Source organism: Lissotriton helveticus, chromosome 8 (assembly GCF_964261635.1).
Source record: "Lissotriton helveticus chromosome 8, aLisHel1.1, whole genome shotgun sequence".
Classification (NCBI taxonomy): Eukaryota; Metazoa; Chordata; class Amphibia; order Caudata; family Salamandridae; genus Lissotriton; species Lissotriton helveticus.
The window spans coordinates 275,250,179-275,269,749 of NC_136069.1; the positions used below are offsets into that span (position 1 = coordinate 275,250,179).

The 19,571-nt window shown below is 45.7% G+C and overlaps 1 long non-coding RNA gene across 1 annotated transcript in view; it reads right to left on the reverse strand.

Annotated features, from left to right (window-relative positions):
• Positions 1-18,996, reverse strand: part of LOC144771601 (uncharacterized) — a 111,351-nt gene extending 92,355 nt beyond the window's left edge. Inside the window, exons 1-2 of the long non-coding RNA XR_013599382.1 lie at positions 18,933-18,996; positions 18,748-18,815 (exon numbers count right to left, since the gene is read on the reverse strand). This is a non-coding gene — a long non-coding RNA (uncharacterized LOC144771601). The remainder of the gene's footprint in view (positions 1-18,747; positions 18,816-18,932) is intronic.
• Between the last annotated feature and the right edge of the window lie 575 nt (positions 18,997-19,571).

Consider the following 19,571-nt stretch of genomic DNA (forward strand, 5'->3'; position numbering starts at 1 on the left):
GAAGCTTGTTTCCGGTCCAGGGAAGGCATGGCTTGGCAGTTCGGGCTGGACTGTTCCCATGAGGCACAGGGTCAGACTGATTTGCATATAGCCATGTCTGAACTGGGGTGGCATAGTGGGCTAAAGAACGGTGATGGATAAAACCCAGATCTTTTGACTGGGTGTGAGTGTTTGATTGGTTCAGATGCTCCGTCCATCACCACCTCCTTTTGTACCGTGTTGATTGAAGGAAGGCATTATGTCATACTTCGACTGCGTTAGTTTTGGATTCCCCATTCTGGGGCCGATTCCGATCTGGAATCAGTCTGACCCTGTGCCTCATGGGAACAGTCCAGCACGAACTGCCAAGCCATGCCTTACCTGGACCGGAAACAAGCTTCCGAGGACCGGGTCAGACTGATTTGCATATAGCCATGTCTGAACTGGGGTGGTAGAGTGGGCTAAAGAACGGTGATGGATCAAACCCAGGTCTTTTGACTGGGTGTGTGTGTTTGATTGGTTCAGATGCTCCGTCCATCACCACCCCCTTTTGTACCGCTTTGGCCGCCATAAGTGTGGCAGGGTTTGCTCAGACGTGAGTCCCTTGTTCACTTTGCCACTGGATTCAAGCAAGCCAGGCTGGAGATGGCTGTATTGCCAGAAACCGGTCCTCGGAAGCTTGTTTCCGGTCCAGGGAAGGCATGGCTTGGTGGTTCGGGCTGGACTGTTCCCATGAGGCACAGGGTCAGACTGATTTGCATATAGCCGTGTCTGAACTGGGGTGGTAGAGTGGGCTAAAGAACGGTGATGGATCAAACCCAGATCTTTTGACTGGGTGTGAGTGATTGATTGGTTCAGATGCTCCGTCCATCACCACCCCCTTTTGTACCGCTTTGGCCGCCATAAGTGTGGCAGGGTATGCTCAGACGTGAGTCCCTTGCTCACTTTGCCACTGGATTCAAGCAAGACGGGCTGAAGACGGCTGTAATGCCAGAAACCGGTCCTCGGAAGCTTATTTCCGGTCCAGGGAAGGCATGGCTTGGCAGTTCGGGCTGGACTGTTCCCATGAGGCACAGGGTCAGACTGATTTGCATACAGCCATGTCTGAACTGGGTTGGCAGAGTGGGCTAAAGAACGGTGATGGATTAAACCCAGATCTTTTGACTGGGTGTGAGTGTTTGATTGGTTCAGATGCTCCGTCCATCACCACCCCCTTTTGTACCGCTTTTGGCCGCCATAAGTGTGGCAGGGTATGCTCAGACGTGAGTCCCTTGCTCACTTTGCCACTGGATTCAAGCAAGCCGGGCTGAAGACGGCTGTAATGCCAGAAACCAGTCCTCGGAAGCTTGTTTCCGGTCCAGGGAAGGCATGGCTTGGCAGTTCGGACTGGACTGTTCCCATGAGGCACAGGGTCAGACTGATTTGCATATAGCCATGTCTGAACTGGGGTGGCAGAGTGGGCTAAAGAACGGTGATGGATTAAACCCAGATCTTTTGACTGGTGTGAGTGTTTGATTGGTTCAGATGCTCCGTCCATCACCAACCCCTTTTGTACCGCTTTTTGCGGCCATAAGTGTGGCAGGGTATGCTCAGACGTGAGTCCCTTGCTCACTTTGCCACTGGATTCAAGCAAGCCGGGCTGAAGACGGCTGCTGTAATGCCAGAAACCGGTCCTCGGAAGCTTGTTTCCGGTCCAGGGAAGGCATGGCTTGGCAGTTCGGGCTGGACTGTGCCCATGAGGCACAGGGTCAGACTGATTTGCATATAGCCATGTCTGAACTGGGGTGGCATAGTGGGCTAAAGAACGGTGATGGATAAAACCCAGATCTTTTGACTGGGTGTGAGTGTTTGATTGGTTCAGATGCTCCGTCCATCACCACCCCCTTTTGTACCGTGTTGATTGAAGGAAGGAATTATGTCATCCTTCGACTGCGTTAGTTTTGGATTCCCCATTCTGGGGCCGATTCCGATCCGGGTCGGAAGGGCACCGAACCCGATCCGGCCAGAAAAACTATGAGCTGAACGCATGTTTTCCGCCCGACTCGTACAGCTGTACGAGCGAGCAAGTACGATGCGAGTTTCGTGATATTCACCGACCGAGTCGGCACTTTGCTTTGGGGGTCTGCGTCGGACCCCCTGTCACCCGCAACTCTACGACTCGGACACAGGGGGAGACCCATGGGTCTCCCCAACACAGGCATGTATGGTGTGGATGCCACCGACGTGTACTCACTGTAGGGTGCACTTGTCCACGACGGACCCATTCAGTCAATGGGAGCCCATGTACGTGTCGTACGACCAGCTCGCATTGAACTCTATGGGAATGTTTTTTTTTCCTCATATACCATTATTGGAAGTCTTGATGGGAAACTGGCCGTCTCTATACAGTAAGTCGTCCTGGTCCGGCCCTAATTTAGTTGACCAATGGTATGATAGCAGGCCTGATTCCTCAAGTAGCCACTGCTTTCCCAATTCAGCTTCATTTCACACCGTAATTTTTTTGGGACCCTGTGTTACTTTGAAGGCACGGGAACCATCAGGGCTCCAGATAAATCATAGGAAAAAAAGAAGGAAAAAAAAAGAAACCATTTAAATCATAAAAAAACCATTCACTTGTCTTTCCATGCCACTAGGGCTGCCCAAGTCTTAACAGCACTTGTGGGGTCACATGCCATATCTGATTTACTTGTAAAAATAATGTATTTTAAACATGTTGAAAAAGTATGGGAAATTGGATCCTTCCAGGCTCTGCAGATTTCGCGCCTAGCCAAAAGCATAACATAAAAGACAAATCTCGTACGAGGTTCAATTACCCTATAGTCCATGCACAGCCCAAAAAGAATGGTTTGTGTGTTGAGTTCCAGGGGTACCTGAAGGACTTCTTCCAAAAATTCCTGAATCTTGATCCAGTACTCTCTAATCTCTATGCAGTCTACAAACATATGGACATCGTCCGCTGCAGGATATTTACATCTTGGATAGTGGTACTCCACGTTAGAGAATTTAGCCAGTTTTTTAGGGGTAATGTAAGCCCTATACATAGTGTACAGGTGGTTCCTTTGTAATGTGGCAGGCTTTACTACTGTCTGCAAGATGGCAAAAGAGTCAGACCACAGATCTTTATATTTCCACTATTCGGGTTTAAAACATTACCCCAAAGTTTTTGTACCTCTGGTTCATTAACGATTTCACGGTCTAGCATAGCTGAGTACCAAAATGAGATTTGATTTTTCCACTTTCCACACCTAGATACTGATTCAAATTTTGGGTTTGGATCATTAGAGTCCCACATTCTAGTCGACCACCATCCAGATAGCTGGTAATATTTAAATCTGGTGAGAGTACCCTTAGTCAGATTAGAGAGGGCTTCCCAGCTTAAAAGATGTGCACTATCCTGTAGATCTCCCGAACTTTCCAGTCCTGCTAACCTCAAGGGTCGGGACAATTGGTCATCCAAACAGGCAGGGGTCCCAGGGGAGTCCCAGATTGGGGCCTGTGTTGCGTAATAAGGGATATCAAGCCTTTTCCTAATGAAAACCCATTTTTTTAGGGCTGCCCCCAAAATCTTGAGCCTCACTTTCTTATAAAACTTGGGGTCCCCAAATTTAAAAAGAAAAGAATCCTGTCCCTGTGGGATGTCTTGCAATAAAGCTGAAAAGAGTATGCCTTGAAAGGATAAATCAATTTTACCAGGTAATAGTCTGAAATTTTTAAAATGAAATGCATGGCAATACATGAATAAGTCAGGCAGGGCCAACCCTCCTGTTCCTAGGCTTCTCCTGAGCTTTTTCCATGATATTCGTGGAGATTTTGAGTTCCAAATAAAGGATCCTAACTTCCCTTGTAATCTTTTTATGGCAGGTGAAAAAAAGAATAATGGGATGGAATTGAACAGAAACGTTATTTTTGGCAGAATGATCATCTTTATTTGATTAACTATCCCGAAGATGTTTAAAGGGAGAGATGACATTCTCTGAAGTAGGGCACAAACATCCTTAGATACTCTATCTAGATTGATTTTGGTAATATCTTCAATCTTTTTGGTTAGATGTATCCCCAGGTATCTCATCCTAGTCTTTGACCCTGGAGTCGCTACTTCCTGGTTCCACTCCATAATCTCAGTCTTATCTTTGTTGATCGTATATCCTGAGATCTCACCAAACCTTTCTGCTAACTCTATTAATCTTGGCAGTGCTTCTGCTGGATTTGAAGTGTACATCAGTAGATCATCCGCGTATAACGCAAATTTTTATTCCAAGTTGGAAATCATAAAAGGTTTAATCAGTGAATCAGATCTAAGCAAACAAATAAAAGGCTCTATATATAAGTTAAACAAAAGAGAAGACAGGGGACAGCCCTGTCTAGTTCCGCGAGCAATGGGTATCCTATCTGTAAGAGACCCATTAACTAAGATCTTAATATTCGGAGCACAGTAGAGAGATCTTTTGGCAGCCGTAAAATTATTTGGAAATCCAAACCCCCCCAGTGCTATCCATAAATATGACCAATCTGCTTGCTTGAAACCCTTGGCGGAATCAACCGCTACCAAAGTCAGGGGCAGTTTTTTTTCAGTTGCTACATCAATTGCAGCTATTACTTGGAAGGTTAACTCATTGAGTTGTCTATCAGGGATAAAGCCCCTCTGATCACAATGGATGATGGTCCTTACTACCCTAGCCAGTTTAGCCACCAATATGCCCGCAAAAATCTTATAGTCCGAATTCAATAAAGAAATCGGTCTATATGATTCTATCTTTGCCTGGTCCTTATTTGGTTTTATTATCAACGTAACGGTTTCTTCCGACCATGAGTTTGGGGCCTGCTCTCCCCTCATAAGAATTCCGTTTAGGAATGTTGTTAAAGCAGAGATTATTTGGTCTAGGACTATCCTATATAGCTCCACGGGAAGCCCATTGGGCCCGGCAGCTTTTCCTTTAGCCATTTTCAGGACCTGGGTTCTCACCTCTCCCTCTCTGTTCTCAGAGGCTAGAAAGCTTCTATCGGCCTCAGACAAAGTCGAGAGCTGGATCTTATTTAGCCAATCCTCCGCACGCTGCATACAATCTGCTGGATTGGCTTTATACATATAAGACTTAGCCTCTTCTCCAATCAGATCATCATCAAAGGTGGTAACGCCTGAGCTAGAAAGTAATAGGCTATTAATATGATTCCTGGTCTTATCCGCTCGAGATTTCCATGCTAGTAGGCGGCCCCATTTCTCCCCGTAGGAAAAGTCTTGGAGCTTACTGGTGTCCCATCTATCTTTTAATACCTTATCTATACTTGCGTGGTATTCTGCCCGTAAGGTATTCAACTCTTTTTGTATGCGGGATCTAATGTCTGAGTGCTCCACCGATGCCTTTTGAAGCTCCTGTTCTTTTAATTTGACCTTCAGGAGATGCTCTTAGTTCTTCTCGCTAATCATCTTCTTTCTTCTAAACATCAAGGAGCTAAGAGAACCTCTAACAAAAGCCTTAAATGTCTCCCAGATCACCTGTTGACTTGTTGAGCCATTGTTATGCTGGAAAAAATCCTCCGTCTGTGTTGCTTAATCGTGCCTAACACCTTCTTGAAGTAGTGGGGCTCTATCCAGTGTCCACTTTCTCTGCTGTAACTTCCGATTAAAAGTAATTACAACTTCAACAATTTGAAGTGGTCAGACAAAATGGCAGGAATATAAAATATAGAGTCAACCGCCGAGAAGAGTGATTTATCCAAAAGAAAAAAATTGATTCTGGAATGCTGACCGTATTTACTACTATAAAAGGAATACTCTATTTTCCCAACATTTTTAATTCTCCAGATATCTATGAGGTTAAGGTCTTTCATAATGTTTTTAAGCTCCATTCGGGACTTTTGGGGGGGCCTAAATCTGACCCTAGAGGGTCGATCTAATTTTTCATTGAATATCATATTAAAATTACCCCCCAATATTACTGGTACTACGGACTCCACTAAGATAGATTTAAGCTTCATAAGTGACCCTGGAGCATCTAGATTAGGCCCGTAGTATACTGCGCATGTGAATGAAGTCTGACCTATAGTTAATAAAGCCGCCAGCCATCTCCCAGAGTGGTCTGTCTCAAATGTCATCAGTCTTATCCCAGCATTGGCTCTAATCAATATTGCTACCCCCCTTGTATTGCCGCTTTGGTCTGAACAGATAGTCTCTTGAATCCACCTGCACTTTTCAAATGCAGACTTACACTCCCTCCTCTCTAGATGTGTTTCCTCAAGAAGGCAGCTATGGGCTCCTGACTTATACAGATACTCATTTACCCTATGCATTTTCCTTCTATCCCTCAGCCTGTTGACGTTCCAGCTAATGATTTTTATTTTACATGTCGTATTAGCCATATGGACCTTTTGGGTGTAACGCTGCCCTGCTCCCATCAATAACTTTATCTTTCGTCAAAGGTACATGAGGATTATTTTTTCCCCTTTTCCCTACCCCACAACTAACTGCCCACCTCCCATGAGGAACCCCCCCATACCTCCTTTGGCGATCTTGTCGCCTATTTGGGGCCCCCGATGTCCGGTGACCTCTATGGGAATGTGACTGAACCGAGTCCAACAGCATACGGCCGCATCGTACTCGCTCTGTCGGACTGCAGGACTCGGTCGGAAAACACTCCGGATCCGGCTCGGTTGGAGTGCTTTCCGACCCGGATCGGAATCGGCCCCTTAGTGTGCTTCTGTATACGTTCCACCAGAGAATTAAGAATTTAGGGTTTCTTCTGTGGCCAGATCTGTGTAGTCTGCCGAAGCATGTATCTTGAAAAATATTCCAATAGTGGACTTAGTTTTGCTTCATTTTGTTTGTAGAAGGTGCTGTCTATTAAAATGTTGTAATGTTCTGCGACGTCTGTGTCAGGCACATAAGCCAGTGATGTTAATTTTTTTATTTGATATGCAAAATAATTAGTTGCATATTCAATGCTTAGGGGCCTATTCCAATGTCAGACGGACCTGAGTCCGTCAGACATCGGGCAGGAGCTGTAACTGACCGACCTGCTGTCCTCGGTTACAGCCCTGCTAGTATGATGTGATCGAACAGGGTTCGTCGCATTCGTATACCTTACAATGCAAGCATGCTTTCTGACCGAAATGCTTGCTTGGAATGTAGAAAGCAGGGGAGCAGTTCATCCCTGCACCCTGTGGCCGGCACCCCAAGGTGCCTGCAACCGGGTGCAGGGATCAACGGGCTGCCGTCCGTCGGCCTCACACCCATGGGGGCCCTGTTGGGGGCCCCCAGAGACAGCTTCTGACTGCTTTTTCGTGCCGGACAGACCGGCGAGAAAAGGCAGTGAAAGCCTGCCATTGTACTCCCTCTGTTGTACAGAGGCGACCAGAGGAGTACTGGAGGATTGCGGACAGGTTCTCTGAGCATGTCGTCCACAATGCGGAAATCTGAGTCAGATTCCTTTCCGACCGAGCCCATCAGAATGGCTCGGTCGGAAAGGAATCTGGCCGGCAGTGACCGATATTCGGTCGGAAGGGCTCCGAACATGGGAGTCCATTAGGATGACGGGGGGACTTTCCGCCCGTCATCCTTCCCGTGCATGGGACCACCCGCCATAAGGGCGGGGTCCCGTCCTACAGATTAGGATGCACCCACCACAGTGGCGGGCGCTTCCCGCATTTTTAGCATTGCGGCGGGCGGTGCACAACATGACAGGCACCGCGAGGTGTCTGTCATGTTGTGCTTTGAAATGCACGGGGGTACCATAGGTACCCCCCCTTGTGCACCCCCAACCCTCCGGGAGTCCCTGGGGGCCCGCAACGGGCCCCCTCAGGGGGACTCCGCATGCCTTTCCGTGGCGGCAAAAAGGCATTGAAAAATGCCCATCATAATATGGCTGGTGGTTTCTGATAGACACCACCATATTATTCCTTTTCTGCCCCGGCCGCCAGGCGACCGGGGTGAAAAAGCGGCAGACGGTCTTTCTGTCCGCCAATATGGGGGGGGGGGAACGAGTGTGGATGTCGGGCGGATTGCCCCCGCCAGGCTGGCTACCGCCAGCCTGGCGGGGCAATCTGCCCGATATCATAATGGGCCTCATGGTTCGGAGCCCTTCCGGCCAAAATCGGAATCAGCCCCTAAGTGCTGATTTTTGCATGTGTCTCCATAAGCACTGATTAAAATGATAGTAACAGCCTTGGATGCAGGTATGGGGTATGTTTTTAATATAGCATTAATCATTGGCTCTTCAGAATCTAGGATGATTTTTTGTGGAGAAAAGTCATTAGTTTTTTGTTTTATTGTATTTAATAGTTTCATGTATGTGGAGTTCTGTTTGTTTGGTAATAATGTGTAAATTAATGGTATACTGCAATTCTGATATAGCCCATGTATTGTATACAGTTAGAAAAAGGGCTTGGGACATATAGTAAAAGTCCCACCTATCATCCAATATTGACATTCTTGTACTTTTAAGAGATTAGTTGCTGTCACAAAGTGTACCTGAATTCCTTGAATTTTCGTAGAAGCAGATGGCGTGAAGGAGAAGTTCCCAGCTGAATGTTTCCCAACTCCCCCACTCCCCTAGACCCAGATTTCTCTAAGCCCAGAAGAGTAAGGGAAAGGGGAAGTGGAATGAAAAAGAGAGACTGCCACACGGGTGTCACCAAGACTCTTCTGTATTTCTGGTCTGGTCTCACCTACAAGATTGAGCACAACATTAATACAGTTCATAATAATACTGTGGCCCAGAACTAATTCCTCCTATCCAGAATCCTACCTGAAAACTGTGTGGGTTTAGCTGCTCTCTGTAAATAGTATCCAATGAGAAAGAGTGAGCTGCTTGACCCTGACTTGATAAGCCTTGGAAGTAGTCAATGAAGTTTATAGATGATTTTAAAGATGGTATACATTGGTATCAATCATATGCATATCATTAAGTACCCCTATATACTTGTAGACCAGTAGCCTGGGTAAGAACTCTGCTGAATGGACTCACTCTCTGGATGATAACTTAGTTCGGTGATTACACAATCCTTATGACTTGTAAGGTTCAGTAGGTTCATGGAAAGTGTATTCTGTAGTCTGTAAATCAGGACACAGTAGTGTTCCAAACAATGTCTCTCAAGGTTCCAGCGAATGTACAGAGCAGAGGGAATGGAATCTGGCAGATAGATACCTGACTTGGTTAAACGAAATAACTCTCATATAATACTGAATTCTCCTACCAGTGGTCTTCGGGAATACAGGAACTCAGTCAAAGTAGGAAACCTTCCTACCGCATCCCACTAGACCTCTGGACACTGGAAACAAGAATTTCTTCCTCCAACTCAGGAAACAGAACTGGAAGCGATGAAGGAGCGGCTGCTGAGTAACTTCCAGAGGCCGCTACAGATTCGAATAGCGGAGACTTGAAATCACAGAATTTAACCTCAAAGACGAGGAATTACCTCTTACAGGACCGAGGTGCTCAGGAAACAAAAGGGCATAATAATACCCTGTCAGAAACGCGGGCTTATAGGCACGCCAGAGAAGCGTGACCTGCCGCCGGAAAACAACTGTTGAAGTGCGCAGAGAAGAATTCTCGTGCACGCAAAATGGCGGTTTACCGATAACTGCTAGAGCGCTAACTGACGGCGCTAATGGAACATCCAGGAACCATCTATTCTAATATGACCATGATTTGGCCAGACGCTGCCGCCAGCTCCAAAGGGCTAAAATGGTGGGAGCAGCAAGTCTACCCAAACCCTTACAAACCAAGGAGATAGATTTAGAACGAGGTCTGACAGTACCCCCGCCCAAAGACCCCTCCCTGGGTTTCTGTGGATAAGTCTTGTGAAATTCAGCAACCAACTTGGAGGCATGGACATTAGAACTGGGTTCCCAAGATCGCTCTTCTGGGCCAAAACCTTTCCAATCCACCAAATAGAAAAGACTGCCTCTTCTCTTCTTAGAGTCCAGGATTCTCTTCACCTCAAATTCTTCAGCCGAATGAACTTGCACAGGAACGGGGGGCGAGTTTGTCTCAGCATTGGGGGGCTCTGTTTGATTAAAGAGACATGGAATGTAGGGTGAATTTTCATGGACTTAGGTAAAGTGACCCTGACACAGACTGGATTGATCATACGCTCAACTGGGAATGGACCTACAAACCTAGGTTGAAACTTCCTATTTCCAACTAGTCTCATATGTCGGGTAGAAATCCAAACCAAATCCCCAGCATTAAATTTTGGACTCTCTCTTCTTCGTTTGTCTGCTTGTTTCTTATATCCAAGTTTTGCTTTGGAAAGATTCTGAGAAGCCAACTGAAATGTCTTCTGTAGGTTCTGAATCACTTCCTCAGCTGCTGGGACCTCTGCCTCCTCCCCACCCAGGAACATATTTGGATGTCGACCTGAGTTCAAAAAGAATGGGGAGAAACCTGTAGCTGAATGAACGGAATTATTATAGGCAAACTCCGCAGTGCTCAACAAATCAGGCCACTCTCCCTCCTGATCCATTAAGTACAAGCGAAGATACTGCTCCAAATCCTGATTCACTCTTTCTGTCTGGCCATCAGTCTCGGGGTGGAAACTGGTAGACAGACGGGAAAATTAGAAATTAGAAATTAGAATCTACTCCCAACCCTTTCAAAAATGACCTCCAGAATCGGGAAATAAATTGTGGTCCCCTGTCCGAAATCACTACCTTTGGAACACCGTGTAGCCTAACTATATGTTGGACAAACAACGAGACCAATTGTGGGGCAGTGGGTAAGGCCTTCAAGGGAATAAAGTGACTCATCTTGGTGAATTGGTCTACCACTACCAAATGACTGAGTACCCTTGGCTGGAAGGTAATTCCACAATAAAATCCATTAGGATGGTATGCCAAGGAGATGGGGCTGTAGGTAAAGGTAGAAGCAAACCCTGAGAGGACTGTCTAGAACTTTTTCCCTTAACACATTGCTCACAAGTGGCTACGTACTGTCTCACCTGAGTGTCCATCCCTGGCCAAAAAAAGGTCCTCTTTACAAGTTCCAAAGTCTTGTCTGCACCCTTATGTCCAGCCAGGGGATGATCATGGAGCTGTTGAATGACTTCCTTTTGCAGGGTTTCACTTGGAACAAACATTTTTCCTTGTACAAATGGCTTCCCATCTCGTACCTCCCGATCCTGACCTTCCATGATCCAATTAGAAAATTCCTCTTTGCAGAATTCTTCTCTGATCAAATCTCCAATTTCCAAAATTGCCACCACTCTGTCTTGAGGAATGATATAGCCCTCTGTGGTCCTTTCCGCCTCTCCTTCAGTGCTGAGACGAGAAAGAGCATCAGCTTTTCCATTAGCAGATCCAGGTTTATAAGTCAACACAAAATCAAAATCTGCAAAGAAAAGCGACCAACGTAACTGACGGGGTGTAAGGGTTCGTGCCGATTTCAAAAATTGCAGATTTCGATGATCCGTGAAAACTGTCACAACGTGCTTTGCTCCCAATAGATAATGTCTCCAGACCTGAAACGCATCCTTCACGGCCAACAGCTCCTTGTCAGCAATTGAGTAATTTATTTCTGCGGAAGATAATTTTCTTGAGTAATATGCCACTGGATGCAGCTGACCTGTCTGTTTATGGCGTTGAGACAAAATTCCCCCAATGGCCAGATTGGAAGCATCGCCTTCAATGAGAAAAGGTTCCTTTATATCGGGATGTTGCAAAATTGGTGCGGAGACAAAGGCTGCTTTTAAGGATTGAAAAGCTTCTTCCGAGTCCTCCTTCCAATCAAAACTGGCATTTTTCTTTAACAATTTAGTAATGGGACTCACCTTTTCAGAAAAATTTTGAATAAACCTTCGATAAAAATTTGCAAATCCCAAAAAACTCTGGATTTCTTTTACTGTCTTAGGAGCTGGCCAGGAACGAATTGCTTGTAGCTTAGAATCATCCATGTATACACCTTCTGGAGAAAGGATAAACCCCAGAAATTCCACCTTGGTGGAATGAAAAACACATTTTTCCAATTTCACAAACAGATGGTGTTCCAGTAGTCGTTCCAAAATTGCTCGAACATGACCCACATGATCTTCTTGATTGTCAGAAAAAATGAGGATATCATCAATGTATACCACTGCAAATTGATCCAAGAATTCTCGCAGGATATCATTTACAAAATGTTGAAAGGCTGCGGGGGCATTGCATAAACCAAATGGCATTACTTGGTATTCGAATAACCCTAGCCGAGTTCGGAAAGCCGTCTTCCACTCCTCTCCTTCGGCCATACGAACTAGGTGGTAAGCCCCCCTCAAATCCAACTTGGTGTAGATGCGAGCATCCTTCACTTGATCTAGAAGTTCTGAGATGAGGGGCAATGGATAACGGTTCTTCTTAGTAACCAGATTCAAGGCTCTATAATCTATGCAAGTCCTCAGAGAGCCATCCTTCTTTGGAATGAAGAAGAGCGGAGAAGACACTGGTGACTGAGATGGTCGAATGAAACCACATGCCAAATTTTGCTCAATGTACTCTTTCAAATGGAGATTTTCTGGTTCAGATAAAGCATAGATCCGACTACATGGTAAGGAGGCTCCAGGCTCCAACTCGATCCGACAGTCGTATTCTCTATGGGGTGGCAATTTATTCGCCTCCTTTTCATTGAACACCTCTCTTAAGTCTTGGTATTCGGTGGGAATCTCAGGCATCTCTACCGCACAAATCATTTGAGCATGATCAACGAATCCCAATGGCATGGAAGCCTGAATCTTTCCAGATGGTGAATGAAAACAATGCTCCGAACAAAAAAGGGAATTCATTTCCACCGTGCGACTCGCCCAATCAATGTGAGGATTGTGCTCGGTGAGCCACGGTAATCCCAAAATCATCTGAAACTGTGGAGCGTCAATTAAATTGAAATGAACATAACTTCGATGCTCTCCAGGTCCCAAAACGGTGATCTTCTCTGTGTCAAAAACGATGGGTCCCGAAGATAGATTAGTTCCATCGACTGCCCGCACCGGCTCTGGGCGGGGTTTTTTCTCGAATTGGATTCCCAGAGATTTCGCAAAACGGATATCACAGAAGTTTCCGGTTGCCCCAGAGTCCAACATAATTGCGACGTCATCCTCCGAAGAATTCCCAAATTGGATCTTACAGGACAAAATCAAGTGAGGTGCCGCAGACTGCAGTGTGTTTGCTAAAGATTGAGATTTGGGAGTTGTCTCTTGCGAAACTCCCACCAGAGCAACTCCATCTACTGGTGGGATTTGTCTTTTACCCATTGCTTAGACTTTGATCTCTTTGGACATTCCCTGACAAAATGACCAGACTGACCGAAATACATGCAAAGTTTTCCTATTCGGCGTTTCTCTCTTTCCTCCAACGTGAGAGGGCCCCTCACAGTTCCTATTTGCATGGGCTCTTCTCCAGTGATGCCTTCCCCATCTTGACAGGTTCTGTTCGCACCCGATCCAGACGAGGAGGAAATGGTTTGAAATCCTTGCGCTTCTCACTCCGCCGCTCTGATTGCCTTTGGTCGATCTGGAGCACAAAATCTATGAGTTCAGAAATATCCGTAGGTCTCTTGGGAATTTGAGCTAGACCATCCTTCAGCTCATCCTTAAGTCCTCTGTAGAAGATTGCTGCCCTTTTTTCTGCTGGCCAATTAGTCTCTACAATTAATTTATTGAACTGCGCCAGATAGGCCACCAATTCTTTACTCCCCTGTTTCAAATCTAAGAGTTCATTGTCGGTGGTCTGGGAAATGGTTCTTCTATCGAAGATTCGCAAAAATTTCGCTTTAAAGTCTTCGAATTTATACAAGACTGGACTGTTCGAAGTTACCAAGGGCATGGACCATGCAGCTGCGTCACCACTCAGGTAAGAAAGTACGAAAGCCACCTTGGACTGGTCCTCCTTAAATAGAATTGGCTTGCAAAGGAAATGCAAAGACCACTGGGTCATAAATACCTGCGCCTTATGGGGATCTCCCTGGAACCTCTCTGGGGCCGCCAACGGAATGGTCGGAGACATGGCATGTACCACCTGTGTAGTTAATCTTGAGGATGAGGTAGGGGAAGGATCAAAGGTTGGAGCTTTTAACCCCCCAAAATTCTGACTGGGACTCACAGACAGCTGATCTAATCTCTGACGAAGATAGCCTGCCTCTAAATTGGATTTCCTAACCTCTTCCCTGGTTTCACTCAATTGCTTCTGTAACCCCTCAAGTACAGACGCTAACGCCTTCACATCAAGGCCTTCAGCCATCTTGCTCGGACGGAAGAATTACAGGGCACTTCAATCTGTCACAAAGTGTACCTGAATTCCTTGAATTTCCGTAGAAGCAGATGGCGTGAAGGAGAAGTTCCCACCTGAATGTTTCCCAACTCCCCCACTCTCCTAGACCCAGATTTCTCTAAGCCCAGAAGAGTAAGGGAAAGGGGAAGTGGAATGAAAAAGAGAGACTGCCACACGGGTGTCACCAAGACTCTTCTGTATTTCTGGTCTGGTCTCACCTACAAGATTGAGCACAACATTAATACAGTTCATAATATTACTGTGGCCCAGAACTAATTCCTCCTATCCAGAATCCTACCTGAAAACTGTGTGGGTTTAGCTGCTCTCTGTAAATAGTATCCAATGAGAAAGAGTGAGCTGCTTGACCCTGACTTGATAAGCCTTGGAAGTAGTCAATGAAGTTTATAGATGATTTTAAAGATGGTATACATTGGTATCAATCATATGCATATCATTAAGTACCCCTATATACTTGTAGACCAGTAGCCTGGGTAAGAACTCTGCTGAATGGACTCACTCTCTGGATGATAACTTAGTTCGGTGATTACACAATCCTTATGACTTGTAAGGTTCAGTAGGTTCATGGAAAGTGTATTCTGTAGTCTGTAAATCAGGACACAGTAGTGTTCCAAACAATGTCTCTCAAGGTTCCAGCGAATGTACAGAGCAGAGGGAATGGAATCTGGCAGATAGATACCTGACTTGGTTAAACGAAATAACTCTCATATAATACTGAATTCTCCTACCAGTGGTCTTCGGGAATACAGGAACTCAGTCAAAGTAGGAAACCTTCCTACCGCATCCCACTAGACCTCTGGACACTGGAAACAAGAATTTCTTCCTCCAACTCAGGAAACAGAACTGGAAGCGATGAAGGAGCGGCTGCTGAGTAACTTCCAGAGGCCGCTACAGATTCGAATAGCGGAGACTTGAAATCACAGAATTTAACCTCAAAGACGAGGAATTACCTCTTACAGGACCGAGGTGCTCAGGAAACAAAAGGGCATAATAATACCCTGTCAGAAACGCGGGCTTATAGGCACGCCAGAGAAGCGCGACCTGCCGCCGGAAAACAACAGTTGAAGTGCGCAGAGAAGAATTCTCGCGCACGCAAAATGGCGGTTTACCGATAACTGCTAGAGCGCTAACTGACTGCGCTAATGGAACATCCAGGAACCATCTATTCTAATATGACCATGATTTGGCCAGACGCTGCCGCCAGCTCCAAAGGGCTAAAACGGTGGGAGCAGCAAGTCTACCCAAACCCTTACAAACCAAGGAGATAGATTTAGAACGAGGTCTGACAGTTGCAGTTCCAAATATTATTAATCTTTTGTCATTGCTTTTAATATCAAAAATGACAAATGGTTCTTTGTTTAAAGTGATACTTTGTTCAGGACTATCGGTACCCCCCATGTGCACCCCCCTCCCCCAACCCCCCAGAGTACCTAGGGACCCGCAACGGGCCCCGCGGTCAATTCCCGCATGCCTTTCCGTGGTGGCAATGCCACCCCAGAAAGGCATCTTTCCGCACCCATCTTAATATGGCTGGCGGTGTCTAACAGACACCGCCACCATATTAAACCCTTTTCCACCCGGTCAACTCGTTGAGCAGGCGGAAAAGCGGCGGACGTTTTTTCCGTCCGCTGCGGTCCCCCCGCCATTGTAATATGGCAGGGGAAATGGGTGGCAGGTGGGCGGTGGCAATCCGCCTGTGATCCTAATGGCTCCTGAGTATTAGAGGGCTAAAACAGCACCACTAAATAGGTAAATGAGTCAACCTTGCTAATGATGCTGTTCTTTTTGGAAGTTCTGGTCCTACAAACATATTAAGGGACTTTCTGAAGTCAGTCAGTCAGTCAAATACTTTATTTTGGCTGCATGCCATACAAGTTTCCACAATCATCACAAATTGATGATTTTTTAAAAATCGCACTGATTAAATAAATAGCAACATTAAAATGATATGCAATGGGAGCATCTGTATGTTTAAAATACGATATAAAATGTATCATACATTGGCACAACAGCATTACAGCTAATTCGATGGGTCGATTTCAATAAAATCTTCTGAGTTAATACAACTTCAGAGCCTTCCGCCTTGGGCTCTTTTTCTGATGCGACACATAAGACCGAGACACTTAGCGACAGCACAGGCGAACCATGATCTTGTGTCTGATTTGAGAACTTTCATAGCCACCTGGGGATCACCTGTGCCCATTTGTTTGCAAATTGGTTTTACCACTTCGATCTAGGCAATGCATAAGCCGAGCATGTTAGGGGAACCACATCTGGTAGTCAGTCAGTTGCCTGTAGGGTTGAATCTGGCTGGGCCTAGGCGATCTAGTATGTCTGAAGGAATTGCATTTGTCTGGCCTGTAGGTATGCAGTGCTTAAATTTTATATGAGACGGATCAGGTGGACAAATTCTAATGTCAAGGGCTAACAGGTTTTCAACCAGGTCTTCACTTTTTAGCAATAATTCTATACAGTCAGGAGAAGAATAATATATTTATAATACCTTACTCTTAGAACGTCATCTCTTATGAGAGAACGACTCCCTCTAACATGGTGAATCCAGTGTGTTGCTTTGTTTTTTAGTGATTCCTCCCCTTGAGCCCTCTCTGGGTTGCTTATTTTGGTACATTTGTCATACACATTTTCTTGGAGAGAGGTGGCATTAAAGACTCTTGTGGTAGGGCTATCTGTGATTCTTGGCATGACCCCCTTCCACTGATTATAGCTAGTCACCACAGTATTGCCTCTACTTGACCTCAGGTTCAATATGGTGTTTTCTTTGGGAATACTCCTATCGAGTTCCCAATGAGCCAGGCCCTTGTTTGTGAGGGGAAACTCAGATCTTGTGTGTGTAGGGAAGACCTTTCTGCATTTAGAGGGCGTCAATGAATTATGTGGCCCTTGAATTAATTGACTGACCAAGTTTGGGACGGTCTCGCTATGTGTGCAGGGACTACAATTATTTGCCAAGAACTGTTTCATAATCCCTGTGAGATCACTTATCATAGACCTCAGAGCCCCTACTTCGGCGCTTAGGTCTCTAATAAGCCGGTAAGCATTGTTTCCGGGGGCTGGGGATGTAATGTTGGTGATCCTATGGTCACTATTATTGATGGCGTGGAGGCATCCTGGAATGTATAGGTCAAATCAAGGAGGAGAGCAAATCTGTTGCTACAAGGAAGCACTGTATCGGGCGCACTTAAGGAGCCTTGCTTGAATGGTGAGGATAATACCCCCTCCCTTTGTTTTTCTGCTATATGGACGCATGTTACAGGACTCTTGCTCAACTTATTTTTTTTTACATTTTATGAATGACTGGCGTGGTGCTAGGGCTTGTATTTCTGTAGACACAGAGCGACTCGGAGTAGTGGGAGAGGTCACAGTTTGAGAATCTAGGATGCCTTTGCATTCAACCAAGAGACTATCAATGGGATCAAACATGCAGTTGCTACCAGCATGGTAGGGTTTTTTTGGGGCTTTTTTTCCCTTTCTTTGTTGCCCCTCCGCCTTCTGCCACTTTTCTTTTACCCATCCTATGTTGTTAACAAAAGGGTTTACACAAACTATGTCAGATGCAATTCACAATGTGGCTGGGAGAGGCTGCCTCCTTCTACTAATCACAAAATTGTGAGTCTCAACAATACCTTGATGTCCCGGTTTGAAGAACTTCGAGGGGTGGCCCAGCCCAGTCTCTATCAGGCTCTGACGGGCATGGACAGACCCGCCCTTGGCCTGCGAGCGTCCCTTGGAGTCAAGGCTGGGCTTTAGGCGTGTTGGCACGCCTCCCCCTCAGTTGTGTGTTACAAACAACTGGGTTGAACCCATATATCCAAAGGACCTGGGTGAGTAGTCGTTGAGAGCAAGGGGGTCCCGGACTAAAGAAAGTAGTTTCAAAAAGTACAATTATTCAGATATTCAATATAGTTCAAACAACAAATCCAGAAAGTGTAGTGTTTTTATTTTCACCACACTTGTTTTACCATTTTATGGTTATACGATATATATAAAAAAGGAAACATTCCATATTTTCACAAGTCAATGTGCCCATATAGGAAAGAGGAGGGGGGTGCAGGGTATAGATTAAAGATAGTTGTGATTCACTTCTTTACTTCGTGACATAAACAACATACATTTAACTTCATGTATATGTACTACTGTCAAATGGTCCCCACCTGAGAAGGGCCACATATATTTATGCATAAATCACCAAACATTTCATGAATCAAGCTCCTAACGGCTGTACATATCATGCTAATGGTAGGAGTTGATAAGGTAAATGACGGTCAGGGGTAAGTAGGATGAGTAACCCTTAAATCGCGGGTCTTCATCAGGACGTGCAGGGGATGGGTGTGGGGAGGGCTAGAACTCCTAGGGTTAAGAAGAAGAACTATTTTTAATCGAAGTGGTCTCAGATAGAGTCCCACATACAAACAATCCAAAGCGGATAAGCCACTCGGTAAGCTAGAAAGGGTTAAAATACACTGAGGACTAGAAAGGGAAAATTGAAATTAGGGAAATATTACCTGCCACAATTAGTAGGTCAGGAGGTACCTGATGCGTCAAAAAATGTAGTCATTATCCCGTGGGCAATCTGAGGGGGCGAGAGAGAAAGAAAATGCAAAAATTGCATGCGAGTCAGTTCGTAGCGCGGCATGTACACCCGCGTCATCAAAATGAGTGATAGTCTCACCACATGCACAGTGGTTACCTGTTACTTAGGCGGGGATGCCGAAGAATGATTGTTACAGCTAACCTGATCTGCAAAAAATGAATAATAAGGGGAACCCAGTCAGCACTCATATGAGCACTTAAGAGCAAATAATGTGCTGAGCGTGAAACGCTAGTGCTTCTTACCCGTTCAAACACGGTTGTTCGATTCTAAGGAGGGCTCGTTGCTCCGGCCGAATGCAGCTCCCGTAACCAGGAAGTGAAACGCGGGTCGGGCGCGTTGCATACTAATTGGCTGGATGATGGAAAGTGAAGAAGTACTATTCTATGGTGGTTGCTAGTGGGCCTCCATTTGTTTACATAGAAACGGGATCGTTATGCAAAAAGGGTGTGCTTGTTCATTAAAGGCGGTCACTACCATTACCATATTCTAAATTCTAAACACTGCTGAATCTAAAATGCAGAAGCTGTCATAAAAAGCACTCAGTTGTGCAGGTGAAAGCGTCCTGTGCTGCGGGGTCGATAGTGTGCTTTAAGCACGCTGGTCAAGCCTCCCCGCTCAGCTGTGCACAGGAGAGATCGTTCCACTCTGAGACACAGAGTCAAAACCTTTCTGAGGTTGGTACTAAAGTCAAGAGAGTCCATAAATGTCACAAAGGAGCCCAGTAGTCGTTAGAGG